The 22,023-nt window shown below is 45.5% G+C and overlaps 1 long non-coding RNA gene across 3 annotated transcripts in view; it reads left to right on the forward strand.

The window, feature by feature from the left end:
* Window positions 1-20,586, forward strand: part of LOC142740455 (uncharacterized) — a 47,711-nt gene extending 27,125 nt beyond the window's left edge. The window contains exons 1-7 of one of the 3 annotated variants that reach the window (XR_012880693.1): window positions 9,278-9,321; window positions 10,947-11,013; window positions 11,831-11,895; window positions 18,254-18,385; window positions 19,157-19,223; window positions 19,422-19,486; window positions 19,869-20,586. This is a non-coding gene — a long non-coding RNA (uncharacterized LOC142740455). Of the gene's footprint in view, window positions 1-9,277; window positions 9,322-10,946; window positions 11,014-11,830; window positions 11,896-18,253; window positions 18,386-19,156; window positions 19,224-19,421 lie in introns of those variants that run through there. The other 2 variants (XR_012880692.1, XR_012880694.1) reach the window with 2 other exon arrangements.
* Window positions 20,587-22,023: the final 1,437 nt, after the last annotated feature.

Genomic DNA, 22,023 nt, shown 5'->3' on the forward strand with positions numbered 1-22,023 from the left:
TGTATTGTTATTAATACAAGGACATCTCTCTTGTCCTTGTACTTGACACACAATATGTTGCTGCTAGATTGTGCCCTGCTCTCACCCCTTCTGAGTGTTTGCCCAAGCAGAGTCTTAGGGAGGCCTCTCAGATTTTTTCTAGCAGTGCCGCATGCCGCTGGACTTCTGGAAGCGAGGCACTTGAAGAGTGGGACGCTGGTATAAAAATTATCCAAGTAGAGGTGGTAACCCTGGTCCAGCAGTGGGTGCACCAAATCCCACACAATTTTTGCATTAATTCCCAGTAAGGGGGGGCATTCTGGGGGCTGAATACTGCTGTCCTTCCCTTCATACATCCTAAATTTGTAGGTATACCCTGATGCACTCTCGCACAGCTTATACATCTTTACGCCATACCTTGCCCTCTTACTCGGCAGGTACTGGCGGAATTGAAGACTCCCTTTAAAATGTACCAGGGACTCATCAATATAAATACACTTCTCGGGGGTGTATGCTTGGGCAAACCGAGCACTGAAATGGTCTAATAGGGGTCTCAGTTTGAACAAACGGTCAAAACTGGGGTCATCTCGGGGTGGGCACTGCTCATTATTCTTATAATTTAAGAAGCGAAATATTGCCTCATAATGCATCCTGGACATGGCCATACGGTACATTGGGGGTATGGTATAAGATGTCCATGCTCCAGTAGGTCCTAATGGATGGCTTTTTCAGAAGCCCCATGTTCAAGTGAAGTCCCCAGAACTTGCCCAACTTTGCTACATTTACAGGGGTCCACCTGTAGGATTGGGCATAAAATTATGTAGGGTTCTTAGTAATATACTGTTGGACATATAAATTTGTCTGGGAGACCATAAGATCTATAAAGTCATCAGTGAAGAAGAACTTGAAAAAGCCCATTTCACTGAGCCCTGCCGTATTAAATTTTAACTCTGGGATTTTGGGCTCATAAATGTCTGGTGTGGGGGTCCAAATGGGGGCTTGAACTGCGGCGGGGTCATTTCGCTCGGGGCTTCAACTGCACTGGTGGTCAAGGGGCATCTCCTAGGAGGTTCCTCTTCTTCATCACTGGATGAGGAGGTGGATAAATAAAACAGAGTCTCACCATCCGACGACTCTGTGTCAGAGGCAAGAAATGAATATGCCTCTTCGGCACTAAATGTCCGTTGGGACATGTTTGATTGCTTTCCTAACTAGGAGCAATAGGCTGCTACCTAAACCCAGAGGCGTAGCTAGGTTCTCCAGAACCCGGGGCAAAGATTCAGTTTGGCGACCCCCCAACCTCCTTCCCAACATCTCCTTCCCCCTCGCCGTGTTTGTTTTCTCTACCAATCGACGTGTCATTTCTTTTTATGTAACGCGAGCATAAAATTATTTGTATATTTCACAAGCAATATGGTTCTATACACAACACAAGAACCAAGCTCACTACATATATACAGCCCCAGCACAAATACAGCTCAATTTAGTGCAACCCCTGCCGTATAGGTTTGTACGGCGTAAAACTACAGCTCCCAGCATGGCCCAAACAATGGTAAGGATATGCTGGGAGATGTCGTTTTACAAAAAATAAATCCTATCATAATCATATCACCTATCATCTCGCTGCAGATCATACAGGGACTACAATACTGATTAGAGGCAGAATAAAAATTTACATTAAGTGACTCACCGGTGACGTCTCAGATTCTAGTTCTTTTTCTCCATTTGGTCCAGATCTCTATGATGACTTCTCCCGGTCCATTTCTGCAGTTTGCCGCTCACATGTCTTCAGCTTCTCACTTTTCCAACATTTCTGCACCTATAAATAAATATAAAGTTATCATTATACCACACACTACGCCCCTAAATATAATAGCGCCATACACTGCACCTCTAATTATAATAGCACCATACACCGTGTCCCACACACACACTGTGCCCCCTGTAGATAGTGCCTGCCATAGAGCCCCCTGTAGATAGTGCCCCCATATAGCCCACCCCTGTATATAGTGTCCCACAAATAACTCCCCCTATAGTGCTCTACAGATAGCCCACCCCTGTTTATAGCCCCCTGTAGATATAGCCCACCCCAGTATATAGAGCTCTACAGATAGCCCAACCATGTATGTAGCCCCCCCGTAGATATAGCCCACCCCTGTATATAGTGCTCCACATATAGTCCACCGCTGTATATAGTGTTTCACAGATAGCCCACCCCTGTATATAGCCCCCCTGTACATATAGTCCACCCCTGTATATAGTGCTCCACTAGATAGTCCACCCCTGTATATAGTGCTCCACAGATAGCCCACCCCTGTATATACTATATACAAGGGTGGGCTGTCTGTGGAGCACTATATACAGGGGTGGACTATATGTACAAGGGGCTATATACAGGGGTGGGCTTTCTGTGGAGCACTATAGGGGGAGCTATTTCTGGGATACTATATACAGGAGTGGGCTATATCTACAGGGGGACTATATACAGGGGTGGGCTATATCTACAGGGGGACTATATCTACAGGGGGACTATATCTACAGGGGGACCATATCTACAGGGGGACCATATCTACAGGGGGACCATATCTACAGGGCTGGGCTATACACAGGGGGGCTATATCTACAGGGGTGGGCTATACATAGGGGGGCTATATACAGGGGGAATATATCTACAGGGCTGGGCTATATCTACAGGGCGACTATATCTACAGGGGGGCTATATACAGGGGTGGGCTATCTATGGAGCACCATATACAGGGGTGGGCTATATCTACAGGGGGCTATATACTATATAGCCCACCCTTGTATATGGTGCTCTATAGACAGCCCACTCCAGTATATAGCCCCCCTGTAGATATAGTCCCCCTGTATATAGCCCCCCTGTAGATATAGTCCCCCTGTATATAGCCCCCCTGTAGATATAGTCCCCCTGTATATAGCCCCCCTGTAAATAGCCCAGCAGATATAGTCCCCCTGTATATAGCCCAGCCCTGTAGATATAGTCCCCCTGTATATAGCCCCCCTGTAGATATAGTCCCCCTGTATATAGCCCAGCCCTGTAGATATAGTCCCCCTGTATATAGCCCAGCCCTGTAGATATAGTCCCCCTGTATATAGCCCCCCTGTAGATATAGTCCCCCTGTATATAGCCCCCCTGTAGATATAGTCTCCCTGTATATAGCCCAGCCCTGTAGATATAGTCCTCATGTATATAGCCCCCCTGTAGATATAGTCCCCCTGTATATAGCCCAGCAGATATAGTCCCCCTGTATATAGCCCAGCCCTGTAGATATAGTCCCCCTGTATATAGCCCAGCAGATATAGTCTCCCTGTATATAGCCCCCCTGTAGATATAGTCCCCCTGTATATAGCCCCCCTGTAGATATAGTCCCACTGTATATAGCCCAGCAGATATAGTCCCCCTGTATATAGCCCAGCAGATATAGTCCCCCTGTATATAGCCCCCCTGTAGATATAGTCCCACTGTATATAGCCCAGCAGATATAGTCCCCCTGTATATAGCCCCCCTGTATATAGCCCAGCCCTGTAGATATAGTCCCCCTGTATATAGCCCAGCCCTGTAGATATAGTCGCCCTGCATATAGCCCCCCTGTAGATATAGTCCCCCTGTATATAGCCCCCCTGTAGATATAGTCCCCCTGTATATAGCCCAGCCCTGTAGATATAGTCCCCCTGTATATAGCCCAGCCCTGTAGATATAGTCCCCCTGTAGATAGACACCCCCCGTAGATAAAGTCCCCCGTGTAGACAAAGTCCCCCCCCGCAGATACAGCCACACTTCTATTACATGCCCCGCTTGCCCCCCCCTGCCTAAACCAGCTCAAAAAATTGGTGTTTTTATAGAACGAGTGGGCTTCCCTGAGACTAAACCTAACAAGGGCGAGGGTTCCTAACACTAAACCTAACTAGATTTTATTTGAACTTCCCTGAGACTAAATCTAACTACGGCGACTATTCTCTGACACTAAACCTAACTAGATTATTCTGAGCTTCCCTAACACTAAACCTAACTACGGTGACGGGTGCCTGACACTAAACCTATCTAGATTATTCCGAGCTTCCCTGACGCTAAACCTAACTACTGTGATGGACCCCTAACGCTAGATCTAACTATGGTGATGAATTCCTGACGCTATACCTAACTATGCTTTTTGACGGTTCCCTGACACTAACTAACACTAATACTAAACTAACTAGATAAATTGTCTAAATTAACAGGATTTTTTTCGTTTTTTTTTTTTTATATATATATTTTTATTTTATATGTTTTATAAAGAAAAAAATAATCCCCAGGGACCAAGAAATTGGTCCTGAAGACTAAGAAGTGGTCAGTGATAGGAGATCACTGACCAAAAATGTGGGGGGAACACAAGGAGGAAGGGTAAAGGACTGGGTAGTGGATTGGGGAGGTGGGAAGCAGAAAAAAGTTGTATTTTTTTCACTTTTTTTCACTCTTTTTCTTCTCTCCCTCTACTCACAACCGCTCTGAACGCCTCGCTATCTCCATCTCAGGGCGGGTGCGGCAGGATGTGATGTCAGGGAGAGGAAGTGAAGAGACCGATCGCCACTATTGGACAGTTACTCACTAACTGACCAATAGTGGCGATTGTGGAGGCGGGACCATCGCAATAGGTCCCGGCGTATTGAGCTGTGATAGCCTGCTGTCGGAAACAGCAGCTGTCACAGCTCGTGCACGCGCCGGTGGAAAATGGCGATGCATTTTCCCTGCGACATAATATTCCGTCGCTGAGCGCGAACGGGGCGGTCAGCGCGACAGAATATTACGTTGCTGAGCTCGAAGGGGTTAAATACATTGAATACACAGTGTCAATAAACTTTAATTTCACTTTTTCAATGGTTTTCAGTGACTTAAGTGATAAATTATCACGCTGCAGCAAGTTATCAGAGTCAGGATAAGGATTGCTATATCTGTACATGACTCCAAACAAAGAAAGAAGAAGTTCATCTGCTCACCAGGCCGTCCATGTGTCCAATAAACTCTCGGTGGGCGGATAATTGTCCGGTAACTTTATCCATTAGGCCTCATTCACACGACAGTGAAAAACGGCCATGTGATGGCCGTCCTTTTAACGGCTTTCACATGGCCGTTTTCAGAACAATGATATTCTATGGGTGCATTCACACGGCCGTTTTTTTAACGGCCCGTGAATAATGGCCATCAAAAAATAGGACATGTCCTATTTTTGGCCGTTTTAACGGCCTGACGGCCCCCATAGAAGTCAATGGATCCGTTTTTAACGGCTGTCAATACATGTAACAACCATTAAAAACGGATCTGTTACATGGGGACTGGCAAGGGAACATGCTCTCGTGAGTATGTGGCACAATCTACAGGGCGGCTGGTGCGGCATCTACAGGGAGGCTGGTGTGGCATCTACAGGCAGGCTGGTGTGGCATCTACAGGGAGGCTGGTGTGGCATTTACAGGGAGGCTGGTGTGGCATCTACAGGGAGGCTGGTGTGGCATCTACAGGCAGGCTGGTGTGGCATCTACAGGGAGGCTGGTGTGGCATCTACAGGGAGGCTGGTGTGGCATCTACAGGGAGGCTGGTGTGGCATCTACAGGGAGGCTGGTGTGGCATCATGTACAGGCAGGCTGGTGTGGCATCATGTACAGGGAGGCTGGTGTGGCATCATGTACAGGGAGGCTGGTGTGGCATCATGTACAGGGAGGCTGGTGTGGCATCATGTACAGGGAGGCTGGTGTGGCATCATCTACAGGGAGGCTGGTGTGGCATTATCTACAGGGAGGCTGGTGTGGCATCATCTACAGGGAGGCAGGTGTGGCATCATCTACAGGGAGGCAGGTGTGGCATCATATACATGGAGGTGTGTGGCATACAAGAAGGCTGTGTGGCATCATGTACAGGCAGGCTGGTGTGGCATCATGTACAGGGAGGCTGGTGTGACATCATGTACAGGGAGGCTGGTGTGGCATCATCTACAGGGAGGCTGGTGTGGCATCATCTACAGGGAGGCAGGTGTGGCATCATCTACAGGGAGGCAGGTGTGGCATCATATACAGGGAGGCGTGTGGCATATACAAGAAGGCTGTGTGGCATCATGTACAGGGAGGCTGGTGTGGCATCATGTACAGGGAGGCTGGTGTGGCATCATGTACAGGGAGGCTGGTGTGGCATCATCTACAGGGAGGCTGGTGTGGCATCATCTACAGGGAGGCTGGTGTGGCATCATCTACAGGGAGGCTGGTGTGGCATAATGTACAGGGAGGCTGGTGTGGCATCATGTACAGGGAGGCTGGTGTGGCATCATCTACAGGGAGGCTGGTGTGGCATTATCTACAGGGAGGCTGGTGTGGCATCATCTACAGGGAGGCAGGTGTGGCATCATCTACAGGGAGGCAGGTGTGGCATCATATACAGGGAGGTGTGTGGCATACAAGAAGGCTGTGTGGCATCATGTACAGGCAGGCTGGTGTGGCATCATGTACAGGGAGGCTGGTGTGACATCATGTACAGGGAGGCTGGTGTGGCATCATCTACAGGGAGGCTGGTGTGGCATCATCTACAGGGAGGCAGGTGTGGCATCATCTACAGGGAGGCAGGTGTGGCATCATATACAGGGAGGCGTGTGGCATATACAAGAAGGCTGTGTGGCATCATGTACAGGCAGGCTGGTGTGGCATCATGTACAGGGAGGCTGGTGTGGCATCATGTACAGGGAGGCTGGTGTGGCATCATGTACAGGGAGGCTGGTGTGGCATCATCTACAGGGAGGCTGGTGTGGCATCATCTACAGGGAGGCTGGTGTGGCATCATCTACAGGGAGGCAGGTGTGGCATCATCTACAGGGAGGCGTGTGGCATCATCTACAGGGAGGCGTTTGGCATATATAAGAAGGCTGTGTGGCATCATATACAGGGAGGTGTGTGGCATCATATACAGGGAGGCTGTAAATAGTGTCTAGGTGAACATGTGACCTTCCTTTGGTTGTTTTCAGGGGGCTGGGACAAAAAAAGCCTGACCAATGAAATTCATCAGTTTTTTTAACGGCCATGAAAAACTGATGCAAAATGGATGTCAAACGGCCATTAAAAACGGACAGATGGACTTGAAATGAATGAAAATTTAGAGACACACTGATGCAAAACGGCCATGAAAAACTGACAGTTGATCAGTTTTAAATGGACATTTTTTTTCACTGTCGTGTGAATAAGGCCTTAAAATGGAGACGATCCAGATCTTAGGCTACATTCACACGACAGTGAAAAAAAATGGCCATTAAAAACTGATCAAATGTCAGTTTTTCATGGCCGTTTTGCATCATTGTGTCTGCAAATTTTTATACACTTCCAGTCCGTCTGTCCGTTTTTAATGGCCGTTTGACATCCATTTTGCATCCGTTTTTCATGGCCGTTAAAAAAACTGATGAATTTCATTTGTCTGGCTTCTTTTGTCCCAACCCCCTGAAAACACCCAAACAAAGGTTATTGTCATGATTGTTTCACAGCCCCCCTGTAGATGATGGCACACGGACCCCCTGTATATGATGCCACACAGACCCCCTGTAGATGATGAAACACAGACCCCCTAGATGATGGCACACAGACCCCCTGTAGATGATGGCACACAGGCCCCCTGTAGATGATGGCTCACAGCCTCCCTGTAGATGATGGCACACAGCCCCCCTGTAGATGATGGCACACAGCCCCCCTGTAGATGATGGCACACAGCCCCCCTGTAGATGATGGCACACCGCCCCATGTAGATGATGGCACACAGCCCCCTTGTAGACGATGGCACACAGCCCCCTTGTAGACAATGGCACACAGCCCCCTGTAGACGATGGCACACAGCCCCCTGTAGACGATGGCACACAGCCCCCCTGTAGATGATGACACAGACACCTCTCCGGAGAAAGCACCACACCCCCCTCCCTGTGGTAATCTTCCGGGACTCTCTCTGTAAATTCAGGACCGTGCCGAAAAATTTGCTACAGTAGACAACAATGTCCCCTGTACTAGCGCCATGCTACCATAGTAGTGAGCGCAACAATATCCGTAATTTTTGTCCGCCTGAATGCCCTACATACTCACCGATGCATGACCGTCTACGTCACGAGTGATCTCTAGTCTCACTGGTTCTGCGAAGGCGACGTGAGGACGTCATCTCGTCACCTTCGCAGAACCCATGAGACTAGAGACCACACCTGTAGAGGACGGCGCTGCATCGGTGAGTATGTGTCATTGCGCCGCCGATTACCAGCAAGGGAGCCAATAGTTCCCTTGGCTCTTGAATCCCCAAATCACAGAACCGTTTTTAACGGCTGTTACATGTATTGACGGCCGTTAAAAATGGATCCATTGACTTCTATGGCGGCCGTCTGGCCGTGAAAGCGGCCAAAAATAGGACATGTTCTATTTTTTGACGGCCAATATTGACGGGTGGTTAAAAAAAGGCCGTGTGAATATACCCATAGAACATCATTGTTCTGAAAGCGGACGTTTTTTACTGTTGTGTGAATGTAGCCTAAAACGAAATTCAATAAAATGTATCCTTTATTAGTTCAGATGTTGCCGTCTTTACCTTGACTTTTAACGCATTAAATAAACAATCCCTTATCTTGACTTTTTCAATGGCTTTTGTTGTGTGATATCACGCTGCAACAAATGATATTTTATTTCACATATAGCGAAAAGTAGTAATCCAAAAATAGGTTTTTAACGTTTCGGTCTATACATTCAACCTTCTTTAGACACGGATATGCGGCGCTTGTGACCTCGGTCGCTGTTGGGTAATGGCGCCATTATTTTTGGATTACTACTTTTCGCTATATGTGAAATCAAATATCACTTATTGCATAATACCTTGGAGTGCTGAGTTCCCATTTTTTACACATTGGCGTGGAAGCCTACTCACGCACACTTGAAACACGGAGTGCTGCGGGATCAAGAAAGTATCACGCTGCAACAAGTTATCAGAGTCAAGTTAAAGATGGCTACATCTGTATTACAGTATAAAATCCATCTAGTAACAGATTACACGTTTCATACATTACATGTTCTTAGTCGTAGCCCCTATAACCACACATGTATCTTTCTTCCATGTTTATAAACAGCAGTCCCATGTAACGCCTATATACAGTGTATGCACAGACAGTCTATCCAGGCAGTAGGAGATAATTAGATGATGTAACAGATACTGCAGCCGCTTATGATGTCACTGATGATGTCATAGACAGTACTAGCCGTTAGGTTCTATGTGCAGCTGGATTACATATTTTTTACAATTTCTGCCAATGACGTCTGGACCGGGACTGTGATTGACTGTGTGATTGACAGGTAAGATGCAGCATTTTATCATTAATTCTACATGTTACTGGACACATGAAATATATACGCTCTAGAATTCTCATATAAGGCCAGATTCACACTGGACATTACTGCAGCAATTTCTAACCACACCAACACCTCACCACAACTATATGATTGTAGAAGGATTTTTTTCTGGTGATTGTCGGGGGTTGTTTTTTTTTTTTAGACAAACAGTTCAAGTTCCAGTAAAATGTTTCTATTAATGCAAGTAACAACTGAACATTTTACATTCAGATTTCAAGGTTTCATATTTTCTCATTAAAGTTACAACTCAGAGTATGTTCACATGGCCTATTTTCATGGCCATAAACGCCCCGAAAAACATCTAAAACTACAGAGGCTGAACGCCTCCAAACATCTGCGCTTTGATTTCAATGGCAAAAACGGGGGTTTGTTCCGATGAGGCGTTTTTTACATGGCCGATTTAAAAAGACTGTAGAAGGATTTTTTTTTGGTGATTGTCGGGGGTTGTTTTTTTTTTAGACAAACCGTTCAAGTTCCAGTAAAATGTTTCTATTAATGCAAGTAACAACTGAACATTTTACATTCAGATTTCAATGTTTCATATATTCTCATTAAAGTTACAACTCAGTACAACAGAGTATGTTCACACAGCCTATTTTCAGCCGTTTTCCTGGCCGTAAACACCCCGAAAAACAGCCGAAAATACGGAGGCTGGACGCCTCCAAACATCTGCCCATTGATTTCAATGGGAAAAACTGTTTTTTTTTTCCGATGGTGCATTTTACGTGGGCGTTTGATAAAGCGGCGCATAAAAAACACCCTGTAAAAAGAAGTGCATTTCACTCCTTCGGCCGTTTTTGGAGCCGTTTTTCATTGTCTCAATAGAAAAACAGCTCCAAGAACGTTGGTAAAAACGCCTCAAAAAATGTTTGTGGTTTAAAAAATGGCTGAAAATCAGAGGCTGTTTTCCCTTGAAAAGAGCTCTGTATTTTAGAGACGTTTTTTAGTTAAGTGTGTGAACATACCCTTACCATTGTCTGAGAATTGCAGCTGTCAGTAATGTGGAATGTGACTTCTCAGTCGTTTTCAATATGATGTCTAATTTAATTTAATTAAATAGTCTTAAAAAGCTACCGTATATTATCCTAATAAGGCTCAGCAGTAGCCAGGGCTGGCCTTAGGGGTGTGCGACCTGTGCCATTACATAGGGCGCATCCCTCCAGCAGGTGGAACGGGGCGCTGCGCTGGCTCCCTTCCACTGCTTGTGTTTTAGAAGCGGCCGGGCAACTCAGGAGCTGCCTTTCCGCCTGTGTGCTTCTCTCACTGACATCGCGTTTCTAGCAGCGAAAATCGGGATTCCTCTAGGAGATGGGGGCATTGGGGATTGGCATTTGTAAATTGCCCACATTGTGACCCCCCCTAATGTCAGTCATGGACACCTGGGCCTGGGTGTGACTGCAACCTCTTCACCCCTATAGTTATGTTCCCTGGGTTTACACTAACATTACAAAATGTTTTCAATGTCTGACTCGTCCTGTGATAGAAAATGAAAGGTGTGAAATTAAATATATTATTATTCATTCTAGATATGGGGTTATTTTATGTTTATTCCATTATGTATTTTACAGACATTTATGACATCTGAATATGTGGCACCAGTGACAGCCGACATGCTAGGACATACACTCTATATATGTAAGTATTATAGCAAATGACAACCTATAGAAATTCTATAATCTGATGTCATCCAGAATGTTCCTATAGAGACACATGACAAGACTGTGGGAACAAATTCCCCAATATTGTTCATCCAGGGCCTGTCTTAGGGGTGTGCGACCTGTGCGGTTACACAGGGTGCATCACCTGTCACTAATGAATGGGGCGCCACTGGTCTTGATGTCTGGGGCACCCATTGCTTGAACACTCAATCCCACTCTTCATGTAAAAAAAAGTAAAGGGCACTGCTTAGGATGCAGATACAATTCCTTGGTAATGGATTACATTACAGTGTGGCAGACAATACTTGTGTGGCAGTGTTATTTGGGCACTGTATGATTGCAGTATTTGAGTACTATATTCTACGCCATAAAGCTGAATTCAGACGCTGCAGATTTGCTGCGCGGCAAAATTCACAAGTGTTACAAGTCAATAGTTACAGTCTCAAAAACTCATCCACATGTAGCAAAAGTAAACGCTGGGAATTTTGCTGCATCTTTATATTATTATTATTATAGAAATGCTCCATAAAGAAGATATTATGGTATTAGTAATATATAAGGGACTTGTTATTTATGTAATTTCCTAATACACCGTTGGCTTATGGGGGAGCACACAGCGCACACAGAGTGTCTACATTACCAGTACTGCAGTCTGTGCGCCACCATACAGGTCCGTCCACATGAAGTTGCTGTGTACATGAGCCCTAATGTACATTTCCTTCATTGTTGGGTGGTCTATACTGAGCACACGTCTGTCTGGAGAAATAAAACTACACAATTATTGTTTTTTCCAGAACACCTTAAGATCGGCTGCCTGCTGCCAGGGGGACTCTCTGAAGCAATATTTAATCTATGCAAGGTACGTCTCTTATTAGTTACTATATGCAGTATCCAACAATACCCTCCACAGTTTGAATGACACTTTTTGTATGTCCTGGGTCAGAATGCCCCTTTTGTATGGCCCCACAGTAATGAAGCCCCTTTTCTAAGCCCCGACTCAGTCCTTTTATCCCCCATATTAATAGTGCCCCCTTTGCTCCTATAAAATAAAAAATTATACTCACCTAATAGACGACCAACCGGGTCAGACATTTCGCTTCCTCCCTGCGCCGTTATTGTTTGTCCAATTTCAGGGGCGTATGGAGCCCCAGAGCTGTGGGCCACCCCAAATCCCTGGACCCCAGCCGGTTATCCTATTTACCCCTTTGGTAATTTTACACTGGTTGGGGACTGGACTCTGTTCTAGATAGAAATGTTGCCATTGGGGGGGGGGGCGGAGCTAGCCGCTGACTGGAATGGCGGTGTAGTGCACTCTCTCCTGCTTCAGCAATAGCATTACAGCGGCTCACAGCGGCATAAGACCTGCTACGACAGTCTCACTTACCTGACCAGATCCCGGTCACAGCCGACATCGATGTGGAACATGACCAGGAGGCGACAGTCCAAACCGGAGCCCAAAAAGCTTCCGGACTATTTCCCTGCGACTAGCCGGTCACAAGATGGCGCCGACTCCCTGTCTGAGCCGGACACGCGGCAACGGTGCAAGCAGCTATCGGCTGCCTCAGGTCAGTTTGCTGATGGAGATACACAGGGCAGGATGGAAGAGGTGTCAGGCCCCGGTAAACGGGGAGCGACTGGATCGGGCCCATCTTCACCCAATAGTAAAGGCCCTACGGTTAAAAAGGCGCTCTTTCCTCAGAGTTTACCATCACACGATACTCACCTCATGGCTTCTGATATGTCCGGGATGTCTGAGATTTCAGATGATGCTCCTTTGACCACTGCCGTCATGAAAGGGTTAATGCATACCTTGCAGACTTCCATTTCTGGAGTGATGGATCGGGTATTAGCACAAATACATGCGACTGTGGATGACCTAGGATTCCGCACGGATCATTTAGAACGCAGCATGGGAGACCATGCCAAGGCCCATAATGATCTCATTGACGCACATGCTGAGCTTAAAGATGAGGTGAAGTGGATAAAAGACAAGCTCATGGATCAAGAAGATAGGTCGAGGCGGAATAATCTCAAAATTAGAGGGATCCCTGAAGAAATCTCAACCTCTGAATTACCCAATTTTTTGCAAGTCATGTTCAAAGCTTTGGTTCCAATATTCGCCCCACTGGATCTAACTCTGGACAGATCACATAGAATCCCTAAATCTAGGGCTGCTCCGTAAAATGCTCCAAGAGATGTTCTCTCGAGGGTACACTTCTACCAAGCCAAAGACCGTATCATTCAGGAATCCAGAAAATTGGGGAAACTCCCACCTCCATATGCTCACATTTCAATATACCCGGATCTGTCGGCTTCCACCTTGATGCTACGAAAGCAATTCCACCCGATCACTTTGGCTCTTAGGGAGCACAATCTGAGATATAAGTGGGGATTCCCGGTCAAGTTATTGGTCTCTAGGAATGGCTCCACACATGTGATTCCTACTCCTTCGGATGGGATTGATTTGCTTCGCAAGTGGAACATTCCTGTCCAGTCCATGGGACCGGAGTCAGCTGACAAGCCACCGAGACGTCTCCGCCCGGAATGGGAATTGGTACAGGGACACTCTGCCACCTGATCTTTCCGCTGGTAGTATGGTCATGTCATAATGCTATTTGTTGTGGTTATCTTTATTCTCTCTCCCTGACGAAGGTCTATACGGCGCAGTGTAGGCGCCTTGTTTTTCCTTTTTGCACTGTTGTTCTTATGTTTTTATTTTTGAATTTGGTAATATTGTTCTGTACACTTCATGGTCCACAAGATCCTATATCTTTGTTTCGAATTCATGTTCCATGCCCAGCCAGACATATTCTCTTACGCTGTCTCATGCCGCTTAACTTATCCTCTTTAAATGTAAAGGGGCTCAATAGCCCTTTTAAAAGGAGACAGATGTGGAAGGAAGCTTTGGCCCTCCACAGTGATGTTCTCTTCGCCCAGGAGACCCATTTCTCCTCCCTTCACCCTCCGAAATGCACACATTTTAGATTTCCTCACATATTTCAAGCATCACATTCCAGTAAATCCAAGGGTGTCTTGATAGCAATAAAGGATTCGGTTGCCTTTCATTTGCATCAGGTCATGCTGGACCCTCAAGGTAGATTTGTGATACTCATATGTGACATAAATAATATCACTTTTACGTTGGTCAACATATATCTCCCTAACTCACATCAACTTAAGGCTTTTCACAAAATCCTCTGAAAAGTAAATAAAGTGGTGAAGGGGATGTTGATCATAGGGGGGGATTTTAATGACGTTATGCATCCCTCAATCGATTCCTCGAATGCTCACAGACCTCGCTCAAATCTACACCACACGGTACACTCGGAGGAGTTATATGATGTGTGGCGTTGTCAACATGGTAATGAACGTGATTTTACGTATTTTTCAGCGCCACACAAAGTATACTCTCGCATAGACATGTTTCTGGTGAGTAAACTCAGTCTCAGATGCATCTCCACATCCACTATTGGAGACATATCGTGGTCAGATCATGCTCCCATCTCTATAAAGGTCCTGGATCAATTGCCAGCGCCTCCTTTCTCCTCTTGGAGACTGAATGATCTAGTATTAGACCATCCTCTCACAAAAGATTTGATGGATACACACGTCCAAACATACTTTGAGATCAATGCCCCTTCCTCAACTAACTGCTTTTCTCTATGGAATGCCCATAAGGCCTACATGCGGGGGATGGGGATTCAGGCTGCCTCCAGATTAAAAAAAGATAGGGAAAAAAACACTAAGGATATCCTCACTCAACTACATAATTTGGAATCCCTTAATAAATCTAAAGTGACTCCGGACACGTCGCAAAAAATCAAAGTTCTTAGGGATCAACTGCAGGCGGTGCTTATGTCTGGGCATATGGCCTTATTTAAAAAATTACAATTCGGCTTTTACCTTCACGGTAATAGACCAGGGGCACTCTTAGCTAAAATGCTTAAAATGAAGAGTGCTAAACAGAGAACAGCATTTCTCATGGACAAAAACGGCAATAAGGTTACTCACCCCCAAGAAATTAGTGATCAATACCGGAGTTTCTATCACAAACTATATAACCTCAAAGAAGATAAAGCCACCTACCAACCTTCAGTATCGGACATTAATAGCTTTTTGAGTGGCCTGAATCTTCCTTCCCTGTCTGTAGAAGACAGTGTTCATCTACAATCCCCCTTTACGATACTTGAAGTCTCACAAGCTATTAAAAGTCTAAAGTCAGGTAAAGCCCCAGGACCAGACGGGTTTTCTAATCAGTATTATAAAAGGTATGACAAGACTCTAGCTCCACATTTAGTTAAAGTGTTTACTGAAGCTGCAGGGATGGGGTCCTTTCCACAGGAGATGCTCGCTGCCACCGTAGTCACTTTGCCGAAGCCTGGGAAAACGCCTGATTCTCCTGCTAACTTCCGCCCAATATCTCTTTTAAATACTGATGTTAAACTTTATGCTAAAATATTGGCTGGTCGGTTAGCTACATTACTTCCTGAATTGATACATGAGGACCAAGTGGGATTTATTGCTGGACGGCAGGCACCAGACGGCACCAGAAGGCTTATAAACCTAATTCCTAATACCTAATTCATTGGGCGAAGACCCGTCGAGTGCCTTCCGTGCTTCTTGCTTTGGATGCGGAGAAGGCATTCGACCGGGTCCATTCGGGATACCTAGAGGCTGTTTTGTGCAAATTTGGATTTGGTGGGTGGATAAAATCTGCTATTATGGCATTGTATTCCAATCCGTCAGCTAGAGTATTGGTCTCAGGGTTCATGTCTGCCTCGTTTCCTATTTCCAATGGCACCCGTCAGGGGTGTCCGTTGTCACCCTGATCTTTGCGATGGTTATGGAGCCTCTAGCCATGTCTATTAGGCAGAACCCGTCCATCACAGGCATCACGATTGGCACCCTTCAACACAAGATAGGGTTATATGCCGACGATGTTATCCTCACACTCTCCAACCCCTTAATATCCCTACCGGCAGTGCAACACACCCTAGACAAGTTTGGGACAGTGGCTTACTACAAAATCAATGCTAGTAAATCACATTTGTTAGATGTGGGACTTTCGATGCAAGTAGGGAATACAATCCGTAAATCCTTCCCTTTTCAATGGAGCTCATCAAAAATTTCATATCTGGGTATACAACTTACTAATTCAACGAATCTCCTCTTCAAACATAATTTTACACCTCTCTTAACAAGTATTCCCCAACTGCTATCTAACTACAGTGGAGTTTGTACATCTTGGGCGGGGAAAATAGCAATCATTAAAATGATGGTTTTGCCGATTATGCTGTACACGTTACGTGCACTGATTATCCCTCTTCCTAGTTCCTTTTTGAGGAGTCTCCAAAGAATACTTAACAACTTTATATGGGCACATAAAAAGCCTAGAGTGAGGATGCACACATTATTTAGACACTGGAGACACCGAGGTATGGGAATGCCGGATGTCCAAAAGTATTACTGGGCAGTTTCATTAGACCAACTGAAATCTTGGTGTGCACGCTTCCCCTCAAAGAGGTGGACACATATTGAACAGGCAATGGTAGGTCGCCCGCTTATATCACTGTTAGGGGTTGCTTCACACTCTTCTCCTAATACCTATAATTGCGTGTCCCCCACTGTCTCAGCTTCTCTGAAGGCTTGGAAAAAATATACCACCCGGCTTCCCTCCTTGGCCCTCACTCCACTTAAAAATCTGCCCTTACGTTACTTACTTACTTATTTACCTGAGATATCGTTGGATAACTGGATAAATTCAGGGATCTCCCATATTCACTTGCTATTTACTGGCCGCACATTATTAGCCTTTACTGACTTAGTGAAGGTTTATGGTATCCCTAATAGGGACTTCTATAAGTATTTATGTATAAGACATTTATTTACGTCTTTAGATGTCAACGCCTCAGTATTCCCCTCCATGGCCCGCCAGCAATACTTTGATCCTGAAAGTAGGAAACAGGGTATTTCGAGATTTTATGGAAATTTGTACGAGCATCTCCTTCCCAGCATACCTTCTTATTGCGCTAAATGGGAAGAAGACTTTGACTCTTCCTTTTCTCTGACAGAGTGGCAGAAAGATTTTGCATGGCCCAAAAAAATATCTAAGGGGGTTAAACATTGGGAAGCTTCCCAAAAACTGTTTTTGCGAAATCTGACAACTCATACCCGGAAGTATGCTGGAAGGGATGTGGCTGCAAAGGGTCGTACTTTCACATGTGGTGGCAATGTCCGGAAGTCTATGCGTTTTGGAGACAGGTATTCGATATTATTTCCCAAATTTCGTCCTGTAAGGTTGAACCTGACCCGGCCCTGGCCTTATGTTTCCTCAATATGCACAATATCCCGAGCTCCTCTCAATTGGTGTCCAGCCATATCATTATAGCGACACGTTTGCTTTTAGCTAAATACTGGAAATTACCCAACCAATACTCCGTTTCAGAATTGCTCAATCAGGTCAATGTTTCCTATACCATGGAACGCATGTATGCATTGAGATCCCATAGACTTCCTCATATTCTTACACTTTGGGAACCATGGACCAAGTATCTGTCCATCTCCGCACAGGGAGTTAAATTGCTTCCTCTAATTTCAATTGTCACTTGACAGCAATTAGACAAGGTACAAATATTTAGATTTCTATAAATAGGTTACTAGACTCATGCCACGGGTCTTACCATATGTTCTTTTAATGTATGATATGATTTATCGTCTAGGTAATTTCGGTGGTATTGATGTAACTCTTTGACATGTGAATATAAAATTATATTATGAATAGTATGAGGGGGATTGTTACTTCTCCTCCCCAGGATGGGGGGAATATCTGTATGCATGTGGTCGGCACCATCTCGGAAAGAGTCTTATTCTCAAGACCACTAATATCAAGGGATAAATTAGATAACATAAGGCACTAACATAATGTATTTGTACAGATGTATGCTGATGGAGAGGTAGGGATGTTGTGTAATTGTACATTCAACTTCCTATATATTGTAAAGTGACAAGAGGTCTGAGTAATGCTATTACCATAAGGGTTATATGGGTTTGGAGGTTCCTGCGTGGACCTACTGTTGATAATGTCAGATATTTTTGTTGTTGTTCTTTTTTCTTTATTCTGTACTTCTGAAAAAGTTAATAAAAATCTTAAAATTTAAAAAAAGAAATGTTGCCATTGATTGAGATTTGTCCTAATACATTGTCTTTCTTTCTCCTAGAATTAATTCCTCATAAGAGTTCATGATAACCACACGTCCCAGGAGGGCAGATCGAAGATTAAGCAGAGCACTCCACCTCACATCACATAACGTTCTACATTCAGTCGGATGTATTCAGTAGGAGAGTCCAAGGTCAGTGTATTTTATTAACTGCATCTCTAAATGATCACATAGTGTGTATTACTGGTCAATACTGAAGAGGGCACTACCACCATAGATGGCCTGGGCACCCTCAACTTACACTGCCGATCCGGCATTTAGGGCCCAAACCTATAATATAAAAAAACAGAAAGATACAATCCCTAGTTTATTGACTGGGTGATGTTATTTGGGCACTGTATGATTAAATTATTTGGACACTACATGGTGCATCATAAGGGGGAGGACGTCACAGATACTGCACATGTCACCAATAAACCTAAGGCCGGCCCTGGATGTGACACAATAGCTGCCACGTGACATGCCATCCACACGGACATGACCGCTGTGGCCTAGCAACTAAAGACAACAGAACCACCAGCGCAGGAGCCACAGGTTTATGAAACTGTCAGAAAACCCCTTTAATAATTATTTTGTCTGTTGAATCCAGAAATCCAATTTACCATTTTCTACTCTCTCTACTCCAGTCCAAAAGACTCCACAAAAGACAAATTAGAAGTTTTCCATTAAGGATAAGATTATATAGAAGAATAACAATAAGCTCCTGGTCCCTGATACAAAATCTATACCAGGGTCCTCCAACTATTATGTGCCATTATACTGCTGGTGTTATTTGTGTGGCAGAGGGGCATTGGACTCGCCCTGTGATAGAAAATGAAATGTGTGAAAGTAAATATATTATTATTCATTATAGATATGGGGTTATTTTATGTATGTGCATTAAACCCATTATGTATTTTACAGACATTTATAACATCTGAATATGTGGCACCAGTGACAGCCGACATGCTAGAAGATCCACTGTACATATGTAAGTATTATAGCAAATAACAACCTATAGAAATTCTATAATGTGATGTCATCCAGAATGTTCCTATAGAGACACATGACAAGACTGTGGGAACAATCTCCCTGATGTTTTCAATAGGCTGAACATATATTTGTTGATATGATGAACCATACTAAGCGCACGTCATAATATCTTCACAGTTTATACTTTTTGTTCCAGAATTTCTTGAGATCGGCTGCCTGCTGCCAGGGGGACTCTCTGAAGTAATATTTCATCTATATGCGGTATGTCCATCATTAGTTACTATATACAGTATCCACCAGTAGCTCTGTACATTGAAAAAGTAATGAGCGGGCAAAATGCCAAGAAAGGCGTAGCAGTGGGGAACCTTGGATAGTTGGTAGGAATAGGCATAATGTAAGTTAGGGGTATCTTTGTCCAAAATGCTGACCACATGGCTCGGTTTGGGACTGAACGTAGGTAGGTGTAAGGTAATTGGGTGAGGGAGTGTAGGGGGATTTTAGACAGCTTTGGTCTGCCAAGAACATTTGCGATGTGTCAAGGCCTGGATGCAATAGACAAGGACTTAAGTGAGTTTCATTACACAGTCATAATCTGCAGGCATAGGTGATAATGGACACTGGCAGAATGTTTTTATATTTACAGCACTCAAGCGGAAAGCAATGGAATGTGCCAGGATATTGCCACGTATAGAGCCCCCACAAGTCATGCAGCACAAGGACCTGGACTTGGGGTGTACTGGATTGTTTGGAGCAAATGGCATCAAGGAAGCAAGGCAGGTATCCTCAATGGTATCATTCTAGCAAAAATTTGAGGGAACATGGCACGATGATGGGCCAAGTGCCAGGATCCTTGCGCAGGTATCCAGGGTCGATGAAGGCAGCAATATCCCAGTAGGGCCTCATAATCTCAACATGGGAGAGGGACACCTTGGGGTTGCCAAAATGTTTAGAACACGGGGTACTGGCACAATGTTTGGAATTACAGGAGCAGCGTATCTGGATGTAAAGAGAAGCAGAAGAAGGCAACAGTAGCTGGTTGAGTCTGATTCTGATCTGTCAGATGATAATAAGTGGTCTGATGTTGGGGATAGATGGGCTAATGGGCAAGACGTTTAAGATGCTGAAAAAAATGTTTACGCAGGATAAAGTAAAAAGGTAAAAGCGAGGAGGCGTGATACCGAAAGCCAATCCTTTACTGGAAAGAGGGGGTAAAGTTTGGGGCCAGGAAACATGTTTGTTGATTTCTACCTACACACACTTGTCCCAGGAAATGTTGGGTAACATAAGGGAGGAAAGGCTTGTCTAGTTTTTGTGATGTCTATGGAAGATTTTGTTTGGTATTGCAGTGTTATGGTGGTGGAGCAGGACCCCCTTATTGATCAGGTGCCAATAAAAAGGGATGGTGCCTGTGAAGCAGGCTGGTAAGTATAAAAAAAATACATCTGTCGCATCTAAAAGAGGCATCAGTAAACGATGAAATAGACAAGGAGTTGAGTGAGTTGCATCATTAAAGCAGAATCTGCAGGCACGGATGACAATGGATACTTGCAGAATGTTTTTTGTGCCTACAGGACTCAAGTGAGAAGCAGTGGAAAGGACACGGATATCGCCACGGATAGGGCGTCCACGAGTCATGCAGCACAAGGAACTGGACTTCTGATGTAATTGACTGTTTGGAGGAGATGGCGTACATTTGCGAAGAATGTAGTTGGCTTTCGAAGCGCGTAAGCAGTCTTGTATCATCACTTCAACATGCCGTGTGGTTTATAAAATGTTTTTCTAATAAAGTCATCACATTGTCATGAGGATTGCTGGACCGTATTTTCTTCTGTGTACTGTATATTTATTGGACAGTGCTAACGCCATACAGCCCTCCCTGTAGAGAATGCCATACAGTCCCCCTGCAGAGAACGCCATACAGCCCCCCCTGTAGAGAACGCCATACAGCCCCCCCTGTAGAGAACGCCATACAGTTCCCCCTGTAGGGAACGCCATACATCCCCCCCTGTAGAGAACGCCATAGAGCCCCCCCCCCTGTAGGGAACGCCATACAGCCCCCCCTGTAGGGAACGCCATACAGCCCCCCCTGTAGGGAACGCCATACATCCCCCCTGTAGAGAACGCCATAGAGCCCCCCCTGTAGGGAATGCCATACAGCCCCCCCCTGTAGGGAACACCATACAGCCCCCCCTGTAGGGAACGCCACACAGCGTTCCCCCCCCCTGTAGGGAACGCCATACAGCGTCCCCCCTCCCAAAAAAATGCGACCTACAGTGTGTCCTACAAAATACATGTATCCCCTATCCACAGGATAGGGGATACATGTGTGATCGCTGGCAGCGAAAGCTGCTTCTATCCTCTCATCAGTGTCCCCGGCAGTCACTGACAGCCGGAGACCCGACATTCAGCAGCCCGATCGCGCGGGCAGTAAGTTAAAACCGGAGTCGTAAAAAGTCTATGGCTCGGGTTTTAAGGACCCTGACCGCTGACCGTAAAAATACAGCCAGCGGTCGGGGACCAGTTAATGGCAGAGCGGGGAGATACCTACCTGCTCTGCCGTAGTGTTCAGTGGCGTCCCGCTGTAGCAGCCATAGCGGCTGCCAGCGGAGCCTCCGGCCATGGTGGGGGCCCGTGCCGGCGGGCGACACGGGCCCCCTCATGCCGCGGGCCCCGTAGCAGCCGCTACGGCTGCTACGGCGGTAGTTACGCCACTGCTCAGTACAGATATACAACACCAAAAATAATCTCAGTGTTATGACTGCGGACCTCTGTCACTCACCCTGTGATGAACGGCCGCG

This window comes from Rhinoderma darwinii, chromosome 2, assembly GCF_050947455.1.
Source record: "Rhinoderma darwinii isolate aRhiDar2 chromosome 2, aRhiDar2.hap1, whole genome shotgun sequence".
Taxonomy (NCBI): domain Eukaryota; kingdom Metazoa; phylum Chordata; class Amphibia; order Anura; family Rhinodermatidae; genus Rhinoderma; species Rhinoderma darwinii.